A 24,368-nucleotide genomic window follows, 5' to 3' on the forward strand; every position below is an offset into this window, starting at 1 on the left:
GATCAAGACAGAGGAGAACTAGAACTTACTTGATAAACGTTACTGGTGCTTGCCAGTATTTCTAGATCTCTTCCTACTCCTGGACATATAAAATATTATCTGTTGAACTTAAAGCCGTTTGACTTGCTTCTGTCAATAAAGTAGGAGTGGTGGCACTTAAACTTATGACTCTCCATACTCTTTTCCTCTGCTTACATGAACCGTGAAGCACTATGTTAAGAGAGATGCCATAAGAATTGTAAATTAATTCATGAATGTTAACTGTTGTTCTTCCTTTGCTGGAATGAGAAATGAATCTTCATAATGTTAAACCATGGGTTTTCATGCTGTTTGCTAATTAATGTAACATAACTCAGCCTTCTGACTGAATGGCTCCAGGTGTCTATAACTCTTCTTCCAACCTTTTTTTTTCTTTACTACCATTATAATAGAGCATGCCCTTATCTCCAAGAGTAATCCATTACTTTTTATAATGTAAGTTACATGAGGAAAGGGAGCTTTTCTAATGTTTGCTTTTCATTTTGTTTGTTCACTCACATATCCCAAGTATTGGGGCAGATTTGCATCTCAAATATTTTTTGAATAAATGAATGTGCTTTGTATCTTATTGCCTTCATATTCTCAGAAATTTGCCACTTCTATTAGCATTTGAAATCTATATATTACTTTGACCCAAGCTATTGCATCATCTCTCCCTTCCATTCTTAAACAAACGCTGATGTCGTGTACTCACCTTTCCCTATATTTACAACTCACTAAAAACCCACCCCATCACTCTATTAAACTTTTAGAAAATATGTTAATAACTACTTTACCTCTAAATACAATGGATACTTTGTTTAGTCCTCATCTTACTTGGTCTTGACCAGCAACAATCAATACTAATGATCACTCTTTTTTGAGATTTCGTCTTCCTTTGATTGCCAAAGCGCTAGCTTAGTTATCATCCATACCCTCTGGAGGCAATTCCTTTCTTTCCTTTCCAGGTTTCTCCTTCTGTACCCATCTATTAAATGTTAGAATTCCTCAAGATTCAGCCCTCAGCTTTCTTTTCTTTTCTTTTTTTGGCTGTATTCTCTATAGGCAATTTGCCTAGCGGCAATTCTTCCAAAATTCGTTTTTCCAGCCCATATCTCTCCACAGAGCTTAATATTTCTATATTGATTCATTTATCCAATGTCTATTGAGCTTTGACCATGTGACAGACACTATTATAAGCACTAGAGGTACATGGAATTATAAGACTGGCCACATCACCTTTTTGTTATGGTGCATCAAGTATAGTGGAGGAATCTGAAGCTTATTTCAACTACGAATATCTCTCCTCCTCCATTTAAGCATAAGTGCCTCAAAACGGGATGCTGTATCTGATTTTTTTTCATCATTATATTTTCACTTCCCAACACAGTGCCTGGTAGGAACTGAGTGACTATTTGTTGAATAAATGAGTTCACAAATAGTTGATACCCGTATTTTATGTGAGAGTCTAATTTTGCTTCATTTTCTTGCCTCTGAATAAGTCTCTTGACCCTTTTCAACTTGCTATTCCAGTACAGATACCTAAACTAAGAAATGCAAACAATTTCATATTTTCAGTTCCAACTAGATTAATGTATTAAAAATATTAGCCAAATCATCTTCAGATGTAAAATAAGATATAAACATTATCATTAATAATATTAAAGGTAAAAATTGTAGAAGTCCTTTCACACTTTTATTTGAGAATACCATAGGGCTTTATGAAGTGTTTTGTTATTCATTTTAATTAGTTATTTATTCATTGTTTTATTATTATTAGTTGTCTTTACTTCGCTAAGTGGAAGGTTCTTATTTGGAAGTGACTAATAGAGTTCAGGCCGAAGTTTATGCACTTCAGCCACAACAGAGCATCCTTTGACATATATGTGAAATTCTCTAAGTGTTAGTTCTACTTAGATAACAAGGGCAAGATTCTGAATGCAGAAATACTAATTGTTTTTCAGTGGAGTTGGTATTTTCTGATTAAAATGGTGGGGCCAATATTTAAAGAAACTCTTGCCTTACAATGCTCCCTTTCTGTGACCACACAGCCAGCACCACCATATATGGTTGTGTAGGCTGTGCACTGCATAGAGCCATTTGCTTAAGGAGGCAAGTGTGCAGTGAAAAACTAGTTCATGGAATGTGTGGGGAAGTTATCTGGTTTCCCTGGGTCACTAAATTTTAAGACCTACTCCTAAAGTGTTTTGTCTTAGTCTCTAGCTCTACAATTGACTTAAACCCCCCTGAAAATGCCTAACCGACTGTGTATCCAGCATATTTAGGGCTCCCCAGAGTCTAGGAAGGTCAATAAGGAGAGCCACTATATACCAGAACACATGTATTCTAGTTACTCTGGTCTAAATTAATGACCATGAGTGGAATTTAAGAGTTTAGGAGACTTCTGAAGATGGGTGAGTAGTCGCTGGTGCTTGAAAATGTGAACTGACATTATAGCCAAGTTGCCAATCTATTCTGGGAATTCTTGACACACAACTTGAAGTTTTTACATACTTTGTGGGTTCTGTACATGGGAATTAAAAACAAAATAACCACATGGCTTTATTTGCTGTTTTGTAGCTACTGTAAAAAAAATTTGTATTTCAGATGCAATATTAACTGAATTTACATTTATACCATATTTGTCAGTCTTGCTCATCATGTCACTTAGAATCTTCAGGCAGAGGTTTATGCTACTTAGGGGAGGTGAAAAGCAGAAAGGAAATCACTTTAACAAAGCCAGTGAAGAGCTGTTCTTAAAATCATTTAGCCTTATACCAAAACCAAGAGATTTTAAAATCAGCATTATTTATTCTTTATGTACTGCAATCTACCTTTTGAAGTACAGGAAATCAACTCAATTATGTCAAGAGAAATCTATTAGCTATAGAAAAAGACTAATAGTCAACTTAGAACCCTGATTTTGAAGAATTATAATAACTCAGCTTGATTCTTGAAATGGTAACATTTTCCAAGAACAATTATCATAATTTGTCTTATTTGGAAAAGGAGTAACACTTTTCATAAAATTGCCTCTTCATAAATAACTGTAAAAACACAGGCTCACATTTAAATATAAGATACACTACTTTGTCCACTTTGTACTTTACTGACATTTCTTCTTAAGTTTTTCAAAAGTTTTTAGTTTATTCAGTCATGCAATATTACTACATCAATTTGAGAACATTTTCATTACTGCAAAAAGAAATTCCATACCCATTAGCAGTCATTTCCCATTTCACCCTAAATCCTGCAGCCCTAAGCAACTACTAACCTGTTTTCTCTATCTATAGTTTTTTCAATTCTGGAAATTTCATATAAATATAACACGCAGTATATGGTCTTTTGTGACTGGCTTCTTTCACTTAGCATAATGTTTTCAAGATTCATTCATGTTGTAGCATGTGTCATTACTTCATTTTTATTAATCGCTAAATAACATTCCATTGTATGGATATACTGCTTTCTTGTGTACATTTCAGTTGATGGGCATTTGGGTTGTTTGCACTTTTGGACAATTGTGAATAACACTATTATGAACATTAGAACACAAGTTCTTGTGTGAAGTGTTTTCATTTTTCTTCGTTACATACCTAGGAGTGGGATTGCAGGGTAATATGGTAAATCTGTTTAATCTTTTAGGAACTGCCAGGCTGTTTTCCAAGGATGCTGCACTATTTTACATTGCCACTAGCTGTGTCTGAGAGTTCCAAATCCTTCATATCCTTAGGAGCACTAGTTATTATCTTTATTATAACCATACTAGTAGCTGTGCAGTGGTATCTCGTAGTTTTGATATGCTTTCTCTAGTGGCTAATGATGTTGAGCATCTTTTCATGTATTTATTAGTAGTTTACATATCTTCTAATTTCTTGCAATGTTTTATAGTTTTCAGAACATAAGTTTTGCAGTTCTTTTAAATTCTTTATTTTTGATGCTATTGTAAGTTTTCTTTTCAGATTGTTCATTGGTAATGTACAGAAATATAGTTTTTTGGTATATCAACCTCGTGAAATTTTTTTGAACTCAATTATTCTACTATTTTTTTTGGGGGGGAGGGTTGTTCCTTAGGATTTTCTATATATGAGATCATGTTATCTGCAAATAATTTTATTTCTTTGCAATGAGTATTCCTTTGTTTTTTTTTCTTTTTTTTTTCTCTTGCCTTATTGACCTGGCTAGAACCTCTAGCATCATGTTGAATAAAAGTGGCAAAGTAGACGTCCCTTTATTTTTCTTGATTTTAGGTGGAAGGCATTCAGTCTTTAACCATTAAGTATGGTTTCAAAATTTTTTTAAATCCACAGATTCCCTATCAGATTAGGTAAGTTCTATTCCTAGTTGGTTTTTATCATGAAGTTGTGTTGGTTTTTGTCAAATGCTGTTTCTGCATATATTGAAATGATCATGTGTTTTTTATCATTTACCCTATATTATGTTAATTGGCTTTTGGATATTAATTCGACTGCATTCTTGGGACAAAACCCTTTTATTCATGACATATAATCCTTTTTATATGTTGTTGGGTTCACCTTGCTTGTGTTGAATTTTGTGTATCTATTAATAAAACATATTGGTATATAGCTTTCTTGTGATGACTTTATCTGGCTTTGGTATCAGGGTAATACTGGCTTCAGAATGAATTACAAAGTCTTCCTTCTTTTATTTTGGAAGTCTTTTAAAGATTATCAATTAATTCTTTACAATGTTTGGTAGAATTCCTCAGTGAAGTTATATGGGCCTGTGCTTATCTTTGTAGAGTTTTTAAACTACAAATTCAAACTCTAATTGTTATAGGTCCATTCAGATTTTTGGGTGTGTTCTTCATGTTTCCATTTTAGAAGTTTGTGTCTGTCTAGGAATTTGTCCATTACTTCTAGGTTGTCTAATATCTTGGCATAGAATTGTATCCCCTTTAAATTCTTTTTTTTATTTTTGTGACATCAGTAGTAATGCATCTTCTTTCATTCTTGACTTTAGTAGTTTGAATCCTTTTTCTTTTTTTGTTTGGTCCAGCTAAAGCTTTGTAATTAAAAATTCTTTTCAAAGAACCAACTTTTGGTTTTGATTTTCTTTCTTGCTTTTCTAATCTCTATACTCTAATATTTATTTGTTTTGTTCTTTTTGCTTTGGATTTAATTTGCTTTCATTTTTCCAGTGTCTTAATATGGCAAGTTAGGTTACTGTTTTGAGATATTTCATGTTTTTTAATGTTGGCATTTATAGCTATAAATTTCCCATTAAGCACTGCTTTAGCTGCATTCTGTAATATAATGTGTCTTCATTTTAATTCACCTCATATTTTCTAATTTCTCTTATGATTTTTACTTGATTCATTTGCTACACAGGTGTATTTAAAATTTTTTTTACTTATGTCAATTTCTCAAATTTTTCTATTACTGATTTCTAGTTTCACTCTCCCTGTTGGAGCACTTACTTTATATGATCTCAAATATTTTAAATTCATTGAAGGTTGTTTTTATGGCCTATCATGTGATCTATCCTGGATAATGTTCCACGAGCACTTGAGAAAAACGTGTAGTGGAGTGTTCTATGGATATCTGTTAGGTCTAGTTGATTAGTGTTCAAGTTTTCTATTTCTTTGATTTTTTGCATAGTTGGTTACACATTATTGAAAGAAGACTCTTGCATCTCCAATTATTTTGAATTGTCTGTTTCTCCATTTAATTCTGTCAGTTTTTGCTTTATGTGTGTGGGATTTTGTTAGGTCTATAAATGTTTATAACTGTTAGATTTTCCAGGTGGTTTGGCCTCTTTGTTTTTTATTATAAAATATTCTCTATCTCCAGTAATATTTTCTGTTTTAAAGTATATTTTGCCTAATATGAGTATAGCCACTGAATCTTTCTTATGGTTGCTACTTGTATGACATTGCCCTTTCACTGTATTTACTTTTTTTATCTTTGAATCTAAAGTATGTCTCCTGTAAACAGCAGTATTTGGATCATTTTCTAAAATCTAGTCTTTCAATCTCTGCCCTTTGATTAGATTGTTCATTCCTTTAATATTATTATTGCCTGTATTGGATTTAAATCTCATTTTACCATTTTATATAGGTCTCATGTCATTTTTTCTTCCTCCTTTACTAATGTATAAAATATTGAATATTTTTCAGTACAACATTTAAGTTTCTTTAGTGATTTTTTACTATTTGTTGCACTAGGGCTCATCATATATCTTATAAAAATCTGTGTTTATACTAACTTAATTCTACTGATACATAGAAATGTTCTTCCTATATAGCTGTATTCCCTCTTCCCCTTGTTTTGCTGTTACACATATAACATCTGTATGTTACCTAACAATACATTATTTTATTTACTACTTTGTATAATTTTACTACTCTATATAATTTTGTCAATTAAGAAAACTGAGATAAGAAGGAAAAGGAAATATATATTCATAGTTTGTTGTATTAAACTATTTTCCATTTTGGGTTTTCTTCATTTGTTCCTGTAGATTCATATTACCATATGGTGTAATTTATTTACTCTAATACAGTGCTCCTCCCACCTACCTTCTTTGTGCTATTGTAAACATTCATTACATTTCTATATATTATAGTTCCAAGAATACAGTTATAAATGAATTTTTTATAAACTTCTTAAAATAAGAGAAGAAATATTTATTTATAATTGTCTTTTATAATTACATAATTACCTTTACTGGTACTCTTTGGTTTTTCATGTGGATTTGAATTAATCTCAGTGTCACTTGCTTTCAGTCTTAAGATTTTCCTTTATTTCAGTTTTTTGTTTTGTAAAAGTCTTTATTTCACCTTTTTTGAAAATTGATTTGTTGGCTATTAGATTCTTGGTTCGCAGTTTTTCTTAAGTACTTTGAATGTTTTCCACTGTCTTCTGACATCCACTGTTACTGATTACAAGTCAGCTGTTAACCATATTTGGGTTTCTTTCTATGTGACAAGTGATTTTTCTCTTGTGCTATCAAGATTTTCTCTTGACTTTGGCCTTCAGCATATTTTGTCTGATGTGTCTGGATGTGGTTCTTTGTGTTTATATTACTGTAATCTGACATTTAGCTTTTTTGATTATAATGTCAGTGCCTGACATTAAGCTTTTGATCACTGAGGCATTCATTTCAGACATTCATTTTTGGATAAACATAATTTCTTTCTACACAACTAGGTAAAGCACCAGGCTGCCCCACTCAAAATTCCCTTTTAGAAAGCCACAGGTGACCTGGATAACTGACCAAACACCCTGTGTTTGCCTTCATGCAATTTAATTTCCATTCTTATGTTGTAAGATTACCAACAAAGCAAACCTGCAAACCCCTCAGCACTCCACCATCAATCCAAATAAAGGCAGAACCCCAATTCTGTGCTCTCTTTTTCTCTCTACCTGGGGCCTCACTGTGGGGCCCCAGGTGTGTCTCCAGGTGTGCCCGGTATCCTTTGGGACCTGAGAGTAATAAACCTTTTTTTTCCTTCCAAAGTTCCCTGATGTTTGTTCCTGAGGTGCATCTTGCAATCATAGAAACCACGAGGGCTGGTCCAGTCACAATATTGGCTCTAGTCAGGGAAATGTCTGTGGGGCCTCATCACAGGTGGTACGGGCCCAGATGAGTGCCCCCAGGCAAACCTAGTTGATAGCATCACTGTTGATAGGCTAAAATCGACATAAAACAAGCACTTGGAGTTTAGTATCTTCTTGGATATTTAGATTAATGTTTTTCATCAATTTGAGACATTTTCAGTTACTAATTTTCTAAATTTTTTTCCTGCTTTTTCTCTTTACTCTCCTGCTAGTACATTCCATTTTGTATATGTTGGTGCATTTAATGGTGTACCATATTTCTCTGAGGCTTTGTTCATTTCTACAACTTTTTTCTCTATTCTTCATATTGTGTAACCTCTATTGATCTCTTTGTTTCTTGATTCTTCTGCCAAGTCAAATAAACTATTGATCTCTTTATGTGATTTTTCCCCCTTTTGGGTTACTCTACTTTTCAACTGCAGTATTTCCATTTGATTCTTCATTCTCTATTTGTGACATTGTCTTCATATCTTCCTTTTCTTAAGTGGTTCCTTTTAGTTCTTTTAACATGTTTATAATAGCTTCTATGAAGCCTATGTCAATGAAATGTGACATATGGGGCCTCTCACAGTTTCTGTTGCCCACTGTTTTTCCTGTGTATGGGTCACATTTTTCTATTTCTTTGCATATATTCTAATTTTTTCTGAAAAGTTGACATTTTATTAGTACATTGTAGTAATTTGGAAACTGACTTTCCTTTTCTGTCTTCAGTATTTGTTATGCTGCTGTTTATTTAATGATGATGTATTTATTTCTTATTGCTCTATAATGAATCATCACAAACTTCGTGGATTAAAACAAATATATTATCAAACTTTTTGGAGGTCAGAAGTCAAATGATTTTCCCTAGGTTAAAATCAGGGTGACAGTTTGGCTGCGTTCCTTCTGGAGGCTCAAGAGGAGAATCTATTTCCTAGCCTTTTTAGTTTGTAGATTTGGCCCATAGTTTTTGACTTGTGATCCTCTTGTATGTTGAAAGCCAACAATAGCTAGCAAGCCTTTCTCATGCTCTGTCACTCTAATGCTAACTTTACTGCCTCCCTCTTCCATGTTATAAGGACCCTTATTACCTTTGGTCCACCTGGATAATCTAAGAGACTCTCCCATCTCAGATCCAACTGATTAGCAACCTTAATTCTATCTGCAGACTTAATGCTTGTTTGCACTATAACCTAACATAGTCACAGTTTTCAGGATATGGCCACCTGTGGGGAGACATTATTCTGCCTACCATACTTGTCTAGAATATTTTACTGGAGTGCATTTCTCCACAGTGTAAAGTCACTGAAATCACTCCCAGAGGGAGCCACCTTGGCCACATGCACAATCTCCCTGGATTACTTGTTGTACATTCTGGAACACTGGTCCATATATATCAAGATTATTTTTGAATGTAATGTAGGTATTTATTAGCAGAGCTCAGATTAAAAACTAGTTGTCTTGAGTTCCAGTTCAGTGCATATTTTTTTCAATCTGCCTTCTAGATATTTCCAAGTGAGGATTATAATGATGGTGACTACATAGATTCATCTTCTTCCATGAAAGGGAATGGTGGTATTAATGACTCTATATCTGGACACATGCACTCATTAGACAAGGGACTGTACAACTAAATTTTTCACATTACATGTGAAAATTTTTTAATTCTTCCTTTGTGTTGAGTAGTGTTAGTTGTCAAGTGAATATAGAAATGATTTACAAAGAGACAAAGTTAAATTTATAGCTGTTTGCTTTGGTTACAATGTGTAAATATATTTTAAGAATTGTGGCATTATCTGGGTTAATTTATACTGAGGTAATAAATGTAGTCATTATAAGAGCTATCAGAAACTGTTTCCTAGAGAATTATGAGAAATGAGACCAAATTGTAAGACACTAAGTACTTTGTAGCCACTATTTTTTGTCATGACAACAAGTTCTAATGTTTAACAGTGAATAGTTGTGTTTTTTTGTAATTAGATGTACAGGCACCTTTAGAAATTTTCATGCTATTTTCTACTGTAAAATGTACTGTTTTAATTATGAAAATTGGAATTTTTCCTGAAGTATTAAATACTAGGAGGTATTGTCCACATCAGGATTAATAGCTAAATATTCTTAACATTTGTCAGTTTTATAAAAATAGACTTTAATTAGTTTTTGTTCAATATTGAACGAAAAAATATTTTTCAAGTACTATACCATTTATGGACCAGCTTCACAGCAACTGAATTAATTGTTAAATTAAAAAAACAACACACGTAGCTCAAGTAGCATATAAAGATAACATTCAGTGAATAAAGCAGGACTATCAATAGCAAGATCTGATATATGAAGGGAAAGAAAGAAATTAAGATATAGTACCAAAGGAGGATAAATCTATTCAGAGATAGAATTGTAAATGAGGTGGAGAGTCTAAAAGGAGAGGTGAAAGAGTTGAATTATTGCAGATGAAAGGTACTACAAAGAATAACAACTCAATGGTCACATGAGAGGGCAGAGAAAAGACGAGTGTTATATAAGTTTTAACTGGATTGGAAACTTAACCATAATGGCCATTCATTGGCAATATTAATGCCTAGTTCTTGAAGTTGATGCTTTTATAACTGAAAGACCTGTTGAAAGAGGAAAGGCTCATCATTGCTTTTTTATTGAAATGATCAAGCTTTCAAGGGAAACCTGAAGCTATACTAAAATTCTAATGGGTTCTCCATGTGTCTGGAACTTAGACAATGTGTAAACCTTTCTACAAGTTTTCTGCCTCTTGACTGGAACATAATATCTGCCCATCAAAATAGTGAATGGTTTCTATGAAGGATACCTAGAGAAAAGACAGTGTTTTTAATTATTACAACTCCAAACCTTGCTTTCTTCTGGGGATGCTGACCATAAGAAAATGAAAGATGTATATTTAGCATTTGGTTATGAATAATTGTGAGGAAAAAAGATTAATATCCATCTTTATGCATGATCCTGTTCACATTACAAACTCACACATAGATAAGATTATGCTGCACAGCTATGCTTGCCCATTAAGGCAAAGGACAGTAAAATAACTTTATGGTTTTTATAAGAGGACCTTGTACGTGAATGTTTTTTTCCTTTCAGGAACCCAAAGGAGGTCTTCATTTTTTTTTGATAAGTTTCTTTGAATTTGCGTTATGCTATAGATGAACAGGCTTCTTGTATCAACCAAGTAATCAACAGAAAATTTAATATCATTTGTATGGGATCAGAGTAATGAGGATCCTGACTAGGATAGCACAACTCACTTTTCATGGACTAAGTTAACGTAAGTAGCATAACTCGTTTAACAGCTTAAGTCTAAGCAACCTTCAGAGAATAGCTACTCTTTATTATCTTATGACTAAGATGGATGTGTTTTATAGAATCTTTAATATTAGAGATAAAGGGACCTTGGAGATCATCTAGACAAATTGACAAATAATCTGTAACAGGTAATAATTTTTAATAAATAATCAGGTACCTGAATTTATCAATAAATTAGTTTCATTAAATTACAGCTATTTCAAGGTTAATCTAGTGATAACATAATTCTCACTCATTTCCATATTTCTTTGGATGACAGAGAAAAGGGGGGAGGTTTACATTTAACATGAAGGAAATTGGATGGATATTGTCCATAAAAAGTAAAATACCTATTTTGATAGAAAAATATCTAAAATCTGTTAATTTAGAGCAACCTGTCCAGGGAAGTTCATCAATACGAAAATAACTTAAATAGCAGAACTTCAAAACTGATTTTTTTCTACCACATCATTTTCCTCCATCTGTATCTTTGTGATTCAGAAAATAAATGGTAGAGGGTGGAACAGGAAGCAATTTAATTACATTTCATTATTGACCCCTTTGTTGAACATCTAAAATGTTATGGCATCAGCAAAAACAAGATGTGCTAGAACAGTGAGCTGATTAAAAGCTATTGCAAGCCAAGAGAGCAGAAAAAATAGCCTGTGATTCTGTCAAAAATAATCCTAAGGAAGTAAATAGCCCAGCGTGATGTGCAGTGCGGTGTGCCATGCAAGGACTGGAAATCTGGAAGTGATTAGAAATTTGGAAATCTGGATTCATTTTACTGAAAATCAGAGGGAGAGAATTGCATCCAGGAAAAGGACCACAATCAAACAACAGTATTGCCAGATAGACTATGAATTTGGAATGCTGTAAATTTATATCCCTGCCTCACACCATACCAAAAAAAAGAAAAAATTAAAGACACAAATGGATTAAATACATAAATGTAAAAAATAGAACTACAAAAGAATTAGAAGGTGGGTCTGACACTTTATATCTTGCAGAGACTCCTGTATGACTGAATTACTTTCTAATAATAAGCATATATCATATTTGATTAAACTCAGTTTAAATTGTTAATGTGAAAATAATCGCTGGTATCTACATAAACAACAACATCTTACTTCCCAAGTGGGACACTATATCTGTGACAAATAGATAGTATTTGCCTTATGCATTTGTTAATCTTATTTATAAATGTAGATTTTAAAACGTACTAAGAACCATAATTTCAAGTAATCTACATTGAAATCACCATTTTACAAATCTACTCTGCAAAATGTCAAGGATACAACCATTCAGTACAGAACATTCCCAAGATAATAGTTAGAAACATTTTCAAATAGTGCAAAAGCTTATGTTAGTAGGGTGCTGTAATTACAAGATGACTTGTAATGCAAAGGAACAATAGACTAATTTTTTAGAAGGGCAAGTTGTGGCTTAGCATATGAATATGAATGACACTTCCAGTCCCCTTAAATAATCTTACATATAAATATCAAGCAGCACTGTTAATATCAATGCAGCTGTTCCTTAAATGTCATCATTTTTGTAGTTATGCTTATAGATTTGGAATATGGACGTGTACATAAGATTAAATTTTGTAAGACTGAGCATATCACAAGAATTTAAAAATTATAGAAATTTAACCCTTCCTAGTACAGAAAAAAAATGTAATAGCTGCAGCTCAGTGTTAATGGAAAAGATCTAGCAAGTATAAAAATAATAAAGGAGGTAGAAGGAAAGTTTCAAGATACATGACATTTTGGAGGAGTATTCATATTTATATAGAATAAGTCCCCAAAAGAATTAGATCATATCTATAATTCATGAAGGTAACCTTATGCATTTAATGCAGATAATAGGTCTAAGAATACTTTGAACCCAAATCATTGTAGAATTTATAAATCTTCATCACCACAACACAGTAATATCTGTAAAATTAACATAGAATGAAAGATAGATGTATTTTTTTTTAGTGGTCCTTTTAAAATGTCTTGAGGTTAGAGAAATACCATTATCTACATTTATGTCCATTATTGTCAATGTAGAGCTGTATACATAGAAGCATAAAAATTAATTGACTCAAATACAATAAATAATAGAAACAGTATAGTATTCTCATGTGCTTTCAAGAGCTACAAAAAGGATTGAATTGTTTTCATACATTTTTTCAGTTTGATTTTAATTAAAATTTTCCTAAAATATTTTTCTAATTATAAATTTAATATAAAAGTATTGTGAAAACTTTGGAAAATAAAAAAAAGAAAAGAAAACAATTTAGGAAAAATAACACCTATTATGCACATTTTGACTTATTTTATCCTAGTCCATTTATTGTGATGAAGTTATTATAGTAAATATGTAAACTTCTGCTTTTCATTTAACAAAAACATGGAGTCTCTTTTGTGAGGAAACGAACTGTATGGAGTTGAGGAAGAATGAGGGAAAACATTACTGAGGTTTTAGCTATATTCAAAGTGAGAGATGGTGGTTTGGACTAGATGATGCCAGTGGAGAGGTTACCACATTTCGGATAAATTTTGAAAGTAGAGCCAACCATACCTGATACCTGCCGATAGATGCAATGTGGTCTCTAGATTAAAAAGAGGAATCAAGGATGACTCCTGTGTTTTCAGGTTGAGTAACCAGGTGGATGTCATTGACTGAGAAGATACTTGGGGAAGGAGCAGAGGTGTAAAGAAATTAAGAATTCCGTTGGAGTCATGTTAACACTGAGATATCTAGTAGACACCAAGTAGAGATGTTGGTTGAAAGTTGAATATACAAATACGTGAAGCTCAGGGAAGTGATGATCACTGAAATTAAAAAACTGGGCCTCCTAAAGGAATTAGGAGATACAGAGAAGATGATTATAATATATAAATGTTTATTTAATATGATTATCCATTATTTCTGAAGGAAAGGTTGATAAATACTGTATTCTGTTGGGAATTCAGTATTGCACAATTTGAAGAAAAGCTAATATTTTTAAGTGCCTACTATGTGCCAGGAACATCCTCTAATAATTTAAATGTGTTAAGATGATATTCAATCCTCCCAAATACTCCGATGTGGCAGTTAATGCTTATTATCATAGAGTACAACGTAGGCAAGGCAGGGTCACCCATAGAGGCTAAGAAATTAGTTTTACCAGTAGCTTGAGAATAGCATAAATACTTCTGTCAAATTCCAGGGGAGTTTTCTGGCTTAGATATCACCTTGCTTACAAAATTTCTGCAGATATTAAATTGACATGTTAAAATACATTCAATTTAGTTTTAGTGTAGAAAATATAAACACAAACTTACCATCAGATAACACACACCAGGGTTTGAATTTGATATTCCACACAATAAAAAAAAATCTTGTGCAGAGCTCTGGCTACTATTCTTTCTTATTGACAGTGTTGGCAATTTTCATGTGTAAATAAAGCATAGAATATGAGATTCATGATCCACCCTGATTGAAGTGAATCATTCTGTAAAGTTTAACTCGGACTTTCTGTGGAAGCCGGACCTGCTAGTATGATGAGTAATTTAAAAAATCCACACTTTCTGGGCCATACCATATAAGAGAACATTATATTTGTAAAAAGAAAAAATTTCATAGAATGAGAAGGCTATTTCAGTTTGTTTCTACTGGTGGATTTTCCTCATTTCAGTTGTAGCTACCTAGAGACATACTGAGCTCTGCAGTTTCACGTTATATGATGCGTTCATGGAGTTGCGGATAATACCTCTTACACCAGAAGAAATACAGAGCAAACAAACAATTTGCAAGGGATCGCTTTGAAAAGCTGTAAGGGGTAAGGCTGTGGCCACAGAGCCTGATTAGCTAAAAATGGGTTCTCTAATGAGGATATGATTACTAGCTTCAAGCTTTATAATTCTTTGCCGGAAATACCACCGATTTTCTAAGAGCATTTTAAGGAATGTATTTAGGAATGGAAGAATGAGCAGTGGCCCAGAAGTCATGTGTATATCTTCTACTCCTGGCTTGTTCCCATTATTAAATTGCATAATCTCTTCTAGCTATAGTTTCTGTGTATGCAAAATAAGGATATGGTAGGTGTACTTCCTGCTGCAGTGTGATTGTGAAGATAAAACGAGTAAAAAGTGCGTTCGGGTTTTTTGGTAAGACGTTATGGAAAAACCCGAACAAAGTTTTTGGCCAACCCAATACATGGATAACATAGAAATAAGCATGTAGTATAGTTATACAAATGTTATTATAGTTTAGTCACTACAATCGCAGAATACAAATGAAATATTTTAATATTTAATGAAAGGCAAGTGAATATTTTAATGAGCAATAGATTTTCAAAAATACAACTTTAAAATGTATTTTTTAAATTGGCCTATTTACAAAAATACAAGAGTATTGGTTTCTTTCTAATTTTATGAAGACTTAATGCAGCAAAAATAATTCTCAGTAGAGAGTTTTTTGAAAGCCAGGTGATCTTCATAGGAATATAAAAAAATATTTGTGAATGATTTATGTTATTTCTGAGGTTTGTACATTTTTAAAGCTCCTTGATTACTTGTTTAGATTTGCTCACATCTTTCCAGCTATTCTCAAACACTGTTATTCAAGGTGGTATGGGCCGTGTGGTTACCTTCAAGCAAAACAAAACCAACGTGCAAAAAACTTACCATATTACACCCTTCTTCTAGGGCAATGACTTCTGTTTTGCTTAATATTTTTATAGAGACATGTCACTTGTTCACTCGTTCAACAACATCGGATATTTGTTTAGCATTTACTGTGTGCCAGAACAGTGATAAAAAGTTTTTATCTTCAAGGAGCTTGCATTCTGTCAATGAAGATAGATAATGAGGTAAAAAATAAGCCATGCTAATACGTGCAGTACAGAGCATTTTCAGCAGAGATAACAGCCATTGTAAACACTTGACAAACATGGTTGGCATATTGGAAGAACAAAAAGGAAGTCAGGGTGGCTGGAGAGAGTGAGTAAGAGGAAGAGTGATATAAATGAGGATGGAGAAGTAGGCAGGGCCAGATAATGTACATGTTGAGACCAAGGTAAGAACATTGAATTTTATAGACTCAGGGCACATAAAACTGTTAGATTAATGGCTTTTCGCCACTGATTTAACATCATGACTTTTTCTCACAGCACTACACTTTAATAAATGTGACACGAAATATGTTTTTTTTTATTATAGTTTCAAACAGGCACACTTACCAACTTACTTGGCACATGGTTTTTATTCAGAGAATATGTAGGACAAATTTGAATTGTGTACCCACCATGTTTGGCTTTGCATAACTATGTCAAGTAGGAGGGATAGAAGGCTAGCATCTTCTGTGATCATCTATTTGCTGAACGCACATGCCCTATGTGTGTTTCAAAGCACCATCTTGTTTAGCCTTAATTTGGCTCAAAAGTTGTTTTTTCTGTTCAATACCTTAATTTTTAAGTGAAGTTTGAGTACAAAGCAATCATGAGCCCTAAAAAAGTTAAACATTTATGAAGAATATGGCACAAAAAGCATAATTCACCTACAAAAGATGATTTCCTTGCAACCTCTTCCATCACCCACCATCTTCTATCAAGACTCTCTTTTCTTTAGCAAATATCTCTTTAAAAACATATTGTACTTTTTAATGAGGGGAAAAAACATATTGTATATAGTGTTTATTTACTTTCAATTGTGTTTATTTACTTTCAATTTATACTTTTCTCATTTAATATATTTTTCTAACTAGAAATTATTTCGGCATCTTGGGTTGAGATAGAATGCATCATAATAATTTCCATTAAAATTAATGGATTTCAAAATTAATATAAGCACTTTTCACTCATAGGAGAGTGTTGAGGGATGACAAGTGAAGCTCATTAGGTGAGAGTGAGCTGTGTTCTGAGATGGGAGGGCCATGAAGAGCCCACATAATTTAATAGAGGTTGTCTGTTTCAAGTTGACTTATTCTTTGGAACACTAGATACAGTGGTAAATTTTAAACGGCAGTTTCTTTTACTAATAATAACCAATGATAACAACAAAAATTGCAAGAAAGATTCTGCCTTTAAGGGCACACCATCATGCTTACTTAGCTGAACACAACTGCAAACAATTTAATTTCATATTTATCACAACCTGAGAATTTGGTTTTGGTTAAAAAATATCTATATCTATATAGATCTTTAGATATGGGGTTGTCCTTTGAATCTTCAAACACATGCTTCCTTTCCTTTATACTGTGATGTTATTTTCATAGGTTCTTTGTTTTCTACTTTGTTTTTTCATCTTTGAATGGGGCCCAAGTATTTAGGATAGGTATTTCTTAATACTTAAGGTGCATGGAATGTTATTCTCTCTCACTGTTTTGCTTCAGACCTAAATTTGGAGAGCCCCAATGTGGTTCCTAACATATATTTATCTAAAGCATAGCTACTGGATAGAGCTGGGGTTTTGTTTGGCTCTTATTGTTTTGTCAATGGAGGGCTGCAGAGAATGTAGCTCAGCCAGATATATGCTCCTCCTGGAGCATTAGAATGGGTTTGAGGGTACAAACAACTCTAATGGCCCAATAGTCTTATTGACCCTTTAGCAGCAAAGATCTTCTTTCTCTTCTAGCCCTCTACACTCTATCAAGAAAATGTTCCCTATCACTCATTCACCTTTTCCTGCCACTACCAAATAGCACCCTTTGGTCTTTCTCTTTCTATCTCTTCACACCCCACCCCATCCCTTACCTCTATCTTTATCTCTGTATTTATGTCTCTATCTTATTTCTACAATCATCTTTTACACTCCAAATCCCTAAGAGACTATCTTTCTGAGTTGGCCTTAGACAGCTTTTATACAGGCTCTCTGGGGTCACTGGTGATCCCATAGATAACTGATTTAGTTTATGCATCATGCCCTGACCTAATTTGTTATACCAAGGGGACAGGATAAAATGGTACAAAGCACTGCCATGTAAGTGTACAAAATCACTTTCAGACTCTTATTCAAAAGAAGGCTGTTGGCATAACAAGAACTTAAAGGTCTTATATCCAGAAAAATCTACATTACCAGGATTGTACTGCTCATAAAAGACTTCTTGTTTGTGCCATTTCTCAAAGAGTACCTAGGTTGCTGAGGAAACTGTATGGTGCTGTTCATCCTCATTTTCTTCCTACTCTGTTGTACACTTGAGGCATATTCTCTAACTGAAGGTAGAAATTATTACACTATGAGTATTGCCCAAAAGTGAGGCACATGACTCTTTCTGACTCACAGGATGATTCCAATGTAGTTGTTAGGGATTTGTGACTCTAGATTTAAGTTGCTCTTGAATCCCAGAGAAGGTTGAGATAATAGAATGATTCAAATGTTTCTTTTGTTCATTGAGAAAAAACAGTGTTATTCTGTCCAGGAGGGTAGATTACTTATAATAATTAATCCATTCCCCATAATGATGAAGGTAAAGTAAGCCAGAGAGATAAATATCATATATCGCTTATATGTGGAATCTGGAAAAAAAAAAAAAAGGTACAAATGAACTTATTTCCAAAACAGAAAGAGACTCACAGACATAGAAAACAAACGTATGGTTACCAAAGGGGAAAAGGGTATGGGGGGAAAGATAAATTAGGATGTTAGGATTAACATATCTACACTACTATATATAAAATAGATAACCAACAAGGACCTACTATATAGCACAGGGAACTATACTAAATATTTTGTGATAACCTATAAGGGAAGAGAATCTGAATAAGATATATATATATATATTCTTATGTATATATAGAACTGAAATATATGTATATATACTGAATTGCTGTGCTGTACACCTAAAACTAACATGATATTGTAAATCAAGTATGTTTCAATTTAAAAAAATTAAAAAATACGTTACCTTAAATTCCCCAAATGTAGTTATGTGGAATTTCTTCATTATTATTTTACACTGCTATTGCAAGATAATTTTTTAGTTTTGGAAATATTTACAGGTAGTTAATCAATAAGCAATGGTGTGTGTGTGTGTGTGTGTGTGTGTGTAATAAATCATGGTCATTGCTTATGGTCCATTTTCCTTGCTAGATGTAAGTTATATGAGGACACACATCTTTTTCATTTTATCCTCTGATGTATTCTAAGGTCCCAGAATAGATCTTGAAACACGGTAGGCTCTTAATAAATAGTTGTTGAGTGAATGAAGGAAATATAAGTGGACACAGATATGGATAACTGCAAGTAGCAAACTTACTATTGAGTGATTTCATATTCTTGCAAAATAGTAAGAAGGGCCATTGGTTCAGAGATAAGAGTTTTAAGGATTTACAGAGTCTTTGAGTAAAATGATGAAGTTAATAATAACTTAAGGACCTAAAAATATGAATAAAAAATCATCTGCCCTGCTCCACTGAAACCCTACCTGAAGCTGGACACTAATTTTGCAATGGTAGGCTTGGGTCTGTGATTTTTTTTTTCCCCTAGCATGACCCTGTAGCCTGTGGCAAAGGAATCATATACTTAAATTGAACTGAAGTAGTGAATTAATGGATTAGAAGTGGCCCAGGGACAAGGAACATTGATAAGATAATGAGACAATGATCAAAGCCTTAATACCATATAGAAGCTAGAGAAGAAAGTAAAGCCATGGTGAGGCATTAGCCTGGAAAAAAATTAAGGCCTTATTAAATATTCAGAGATATCAGAGAAGACAGCAAACAGGTATACTCGGGAAAGGATGTGAGAACATTGTGGTTAGAGTAGCCCTTGGTAAAAGCAAGTTCCAGGAGAGCAGGAGTTTTTGTCAGTTTGGATCATTGCTGTATACTCAGAAGTGCTTGGCATGCAGAAGGTCCTTAATGCATGCTTGTTGGTTGAATGGTGAGGTCCAGAATGTGACCATGAGAGTAGGTTCCTATGGCAGAAGACAGGTGTAAACTTTTGAGATAAGAGGGAGAAGAGTATCAATGATCAAATTGCTGAGTGATTTACATCTGGCCTTAGATGATCCTGTAAAGACAGAAGAGTTGGAGGCCTGGTGTTAAACACCTTAAATAGCAAGGCCATGTGCTAGGAGGTCTGCACATGGTAGGTTGGATAGAGGGTGGATACTACGAACCTTGAAAAAATAGGGGTTTCTCTATCAAAGTGGAAGAATACTAGTCTTGAAGTGACAAAGACTTTGATCCATGCTAACTTTGCCTCCAATGCCTGAAATATAGAGAGGTGGTTGATAGAACAAATTCTCCAAAAAGTGACAGCAGGAAAAACAAGTTTTATTTAAGGCAAAACCTTCTGTGAATACTTGGAAGTGTGAGGATCGATTTACAATGGAACAGTTCTTCTAAAGGGGGCATGGTAAAGAGCTAGGAAGAAGGCTGGGGAGGGAGCAAGGGGTAATTATGTGGGGAGGAAATTCTTCTGATGATAAGTGGAAAGTGGAAAGGGCAATGATAACTTATCAGTACTCTGGAGAAGGACTGAGAAAGCTTATGCTAGAAGGGTAATGTCCAGTGTTATGAGAGAATTCAAACTGTATTTTTGTGATGCTAGCATTTATTTTCTTGTAACTGAAACAAGGGTATTGTTATGCTGAGGGTATCATTAATTAATTAATTTATTGAGTGCTCCATTGCATTATCTCACTTAATTCTTATCCTATAAGGTAATTATTATCATTTTCCCTGAACTGGGGCTTGGAGAAGAAGAGTACCTTGCCCAAAGCTACAGACAATAGTGGAAGAGTTCAGACTTAACCACAGGAAGTTTGATTTTAGAGCCCTCATTCTTAACCATGGATGTATCTGCCATCCTTTAAAATCCCCACATTCTCTACATCTTAATACAAAATAGGTTTCCTTTCTTAATTTACATTCTAGGTTTTCAGTGTACTAGAATATATGTTCCAAATGCATCTGAATCTGCCAGCTTCACTCAGACACAACTTCCAGTGACATAAACATGAAACTGTAAGATAACACTCAGTTTTAAAGATGTGTGTTAAGGGTGTAAAATAAAGTGTTTTGAAATAGAAACTCTAAATTACTTGACGTTTTGGTACAGATACATGTGAAAAAATTTCACTGAAAACTGAACATATTCTAAATTACTGGCTTATATTAGGGATTAGGAAAAGGAGCAAAGATAAAGAGAACTAACCTTTAATGCATACTATATATTTCAGACACACGATTTATATGCAGAATAATTAAATTCACCTAACATTTGTTTGAGGTATGTATAAAAATGAGGAAACTGAGTTTCAGAAAGATTAAGGTCATACAGCTCTCAAATGGCAGAGATGGGATTTTTGAAAAAAAGTGCAAAATATTCCAAAATCCATTTTCTTTCACTCTCCTGTGCTTCATGTTAGGAATGTGATCCAATTAGTAGAACTTAGTCCTGTGCACATACATATTTTATGGGAAATTCTATGTAAATGAAAGGACATCTGGTTAAATATAGGGGTCCCAGATTGTTCTCATACACATAACAGATTTAACTGACTGAAATTTGCCTGCCTACCCCCAGTCCAAAGAAAAAATACACTCTATGGGAAATTAGTTGATAAAATTCAGTGTACTCCATTTCACTTTGTTATGGAGATTTAATTAAAATATAAATTTTGACTTTAAATGAAAAGAAGAGCAAAAATATGTAACATTTATCGAGCATTTACTGTATGCCAGGCACTGTACTAAGCAATTTACACATAAAATTAATCATCACAACTAGTCTACCAAGACTTTCATATCCTGGCTCCTGACTATCTCTACAGCCTTGATCAGCACATTTTATATCAGTGTTTTCCCCAATGCTGATTCACAGATTGGTGCTAGTTTGGCCTCGGAGGATATACCCCAGATCTAAGAAATTAAACATGCCAGGAGAAGGACCTAAAAATATTCATTTTGAATAAGTTTCCCTAACAAGTAAAAGCTTTTTCTTACATGACAAAGTACATATCTTGCTGATTTAATATTCAGCCTGTTTCATTAGTCACTCCATAGATTACTCATGGCTCTAACAATTCCACACTGGTATGTGACACATGAGTTGAATCAAAACATTGAATGTATTTAATAAATCTGGAGTAGTAGATTTTAATTTTCTAAAATATTGATACAATCTCAGAAATGAATATTATGTCTAGGACACTCAACTCTCATAAAGTGTAGACAGAACGGTTTTTTCCCTATAGGTGACAACATCCAAATCTGATTTATTTGATCAACTGAAGCATTATCATACTTAGTCAAATATAAAGCAGTAAGATCTGACTAGTACTCAGATCATGATATAGTGAATTTATGAAAGAATCCCACTAGAACACTGGAGTGTCCTAGTATACACATGAGGATTACAGTAGTATGTTTACTAAGTATAGGAGGAAATAAAGTAGATGCCAGTCAGGTGCTGATAACATTGATCTCATGTAACAGTTAAGCTCATTCCTTTGTAACTTTGGAGTTATTTAGATTATTAATCCAAAATTATGGGTCTAGAAAGTATGTATGTATACTCTAAAACAAAGACACATTATAAGATAACTTTTTCTATAAGTGACATTTTTTGATGTGCTTTTTTGAATATTTTTACTCAATATTGGTTACTTGGTGAACCCAAGATAAATAGCATGTGAACTTCAGTGATATTTATATACAGAGTTGGCCTTAATTAAAGCAGGCCCACAGAGTACAAATTGAAGGGTACACAGTTGTGTGTTCTTTTTTTCTTTTTTTTTTTTTTTTTTTGCAGTATGTGGGCCTCTCACTGTTGTGGCCTCTCCTGTTGCGGCCTCTCCCGTTGCGGAGCACAGGCTCTGGACGCGCAGGCTCAACGGCCATGGCTCACGGGCCCAGCCGCTCTGCGGCATGTGGGATCTTCCCAGACCGGGGCACGAACCTGTGTCCCCTGCATCGGCAGGCGGACTCTCAACCACTGCGCCACCAGGGAAGCCCGTGTGTTCTTTTTTAAAATCTTTCCTGTTGGTCCTACCTTAGTACATAAAATTAACTTATTACTCTTAAGGCCTTGAAAACCACTAATAAGACACGTGTAACCTGTGACAAATGTAACACTGCCTTCGCATTGGAATTCAACTATTTTATTGCTTTTTAGTCACTACAATGTGGCTAAATAGGGTCTTACTATAGACCCTCTTTGACCTAATTTATAGGATTGAAAGAATTGCAGTAGGTGATATAAATGAAGCAAAAAAGCATTATCTATCAATGTTTAGGACACAATACAGTATGTATTTGTGTGTGTGTATATACATATATATATATTTACTATATGTGTATATAGTAAATATTTTCCTAAAATCTGCTTTATTTTCCAGAAAATATCGTTAAATAATTGCTTCATTCTCTCATATTACTTTGATTTCAATAAACTATTTTACAGAATATAATAGTGTAATGACTATTTGGACTAAATGCATTTAAGTGATACTTAGTTTTCCTCATAAAGAAGTGGCTGGATTGTATTATCCATAGTGGGCAAAGCTTCTGAAGAGCCCACACCTGGGGAAGGATCACAGTGAAAGCCTTATTTGAATATTTTAGTTTTGTGTTATAGAATATTGTTATGCCAGAATAAAGAGTTAACTGTAATCCCTTTTTCTTCAAAGACTTTCAAGATGATTGTTTAGTTGCTTTTGTTTCCTAATAAAACAAAGTGTTATGTTTGTTATGTTCCATGCACTTTTAAATGAGACTGATTATTCAGTAAACAAAACATAATCAAAGTTTGTATGTGTCTCCATATGGAGGGGAAGAATACTATATTGCAAGGAATATTTTATAGAAGAGAAATATAATAATGACATATTTGTCATACAAGGGTATATTTAATATTATGGTTCTTTTTGGACTTACAAAGAATAATATATATGGTTGTCATAAATTCTTGATCTAGCATCAGAATTTTTCAGAGGTATTTTGTGTTTAGGGAGTTACCACCTTAGAGAGTGATAAGGTGAGATTTCATTAGACTCTGCCTTTGCATTTAGTTACCATTCTTATTTAAATGCTTCCTTATTCCTTTTAAGAACTCCTTCCTAAAATTTCATTAACCAATGAATTTTGTTCCTAGACTGGGTAGGAAAATAAAGAAGATGCTTCATGCATTTATTCATTCTTTCATCAAGATTGTATTCATTGATTAATTGCCATGTGTCAGATGTTGAGAACACCATGATGAACAAGGTGTGTGTTTGCACTCAGGAGCTCTCAGTCTGATGTAGAGAGACAGACAAGACAACCACAAATGACTATACAGTGTGATAAGAACCATAATAGAGACATGTACAATCTCAGCTTTCCTAATCCTCTGCAGAAATGGTATGGTAGAGTTTGGGTGGTGGTAGATTTATTTCCAGGAAGGCTTCTAAGAGGAAATGAAGCATGAGTAGTCTTGAAGAATAAGTACAAGATAATTAGCAGGGTAGAGAAAAGAGGTTGCAAATAGAGGGGATACATAAATTTAAAGAAATGGAGCCATG

The sequence above is a fragment of the Mesoplodon mirus genome (assembly GCF_964341445.2).
Source record: "Mesoplodon mirus genome assembly, chromosome: 8".
Classification (NCBI taxonomy): Eukaryota; Metazoa; Chordata; class Mammalia; order Artiodactyla; family Ziphiidae; genus Mesoplodon; species Mesoplodon mirus.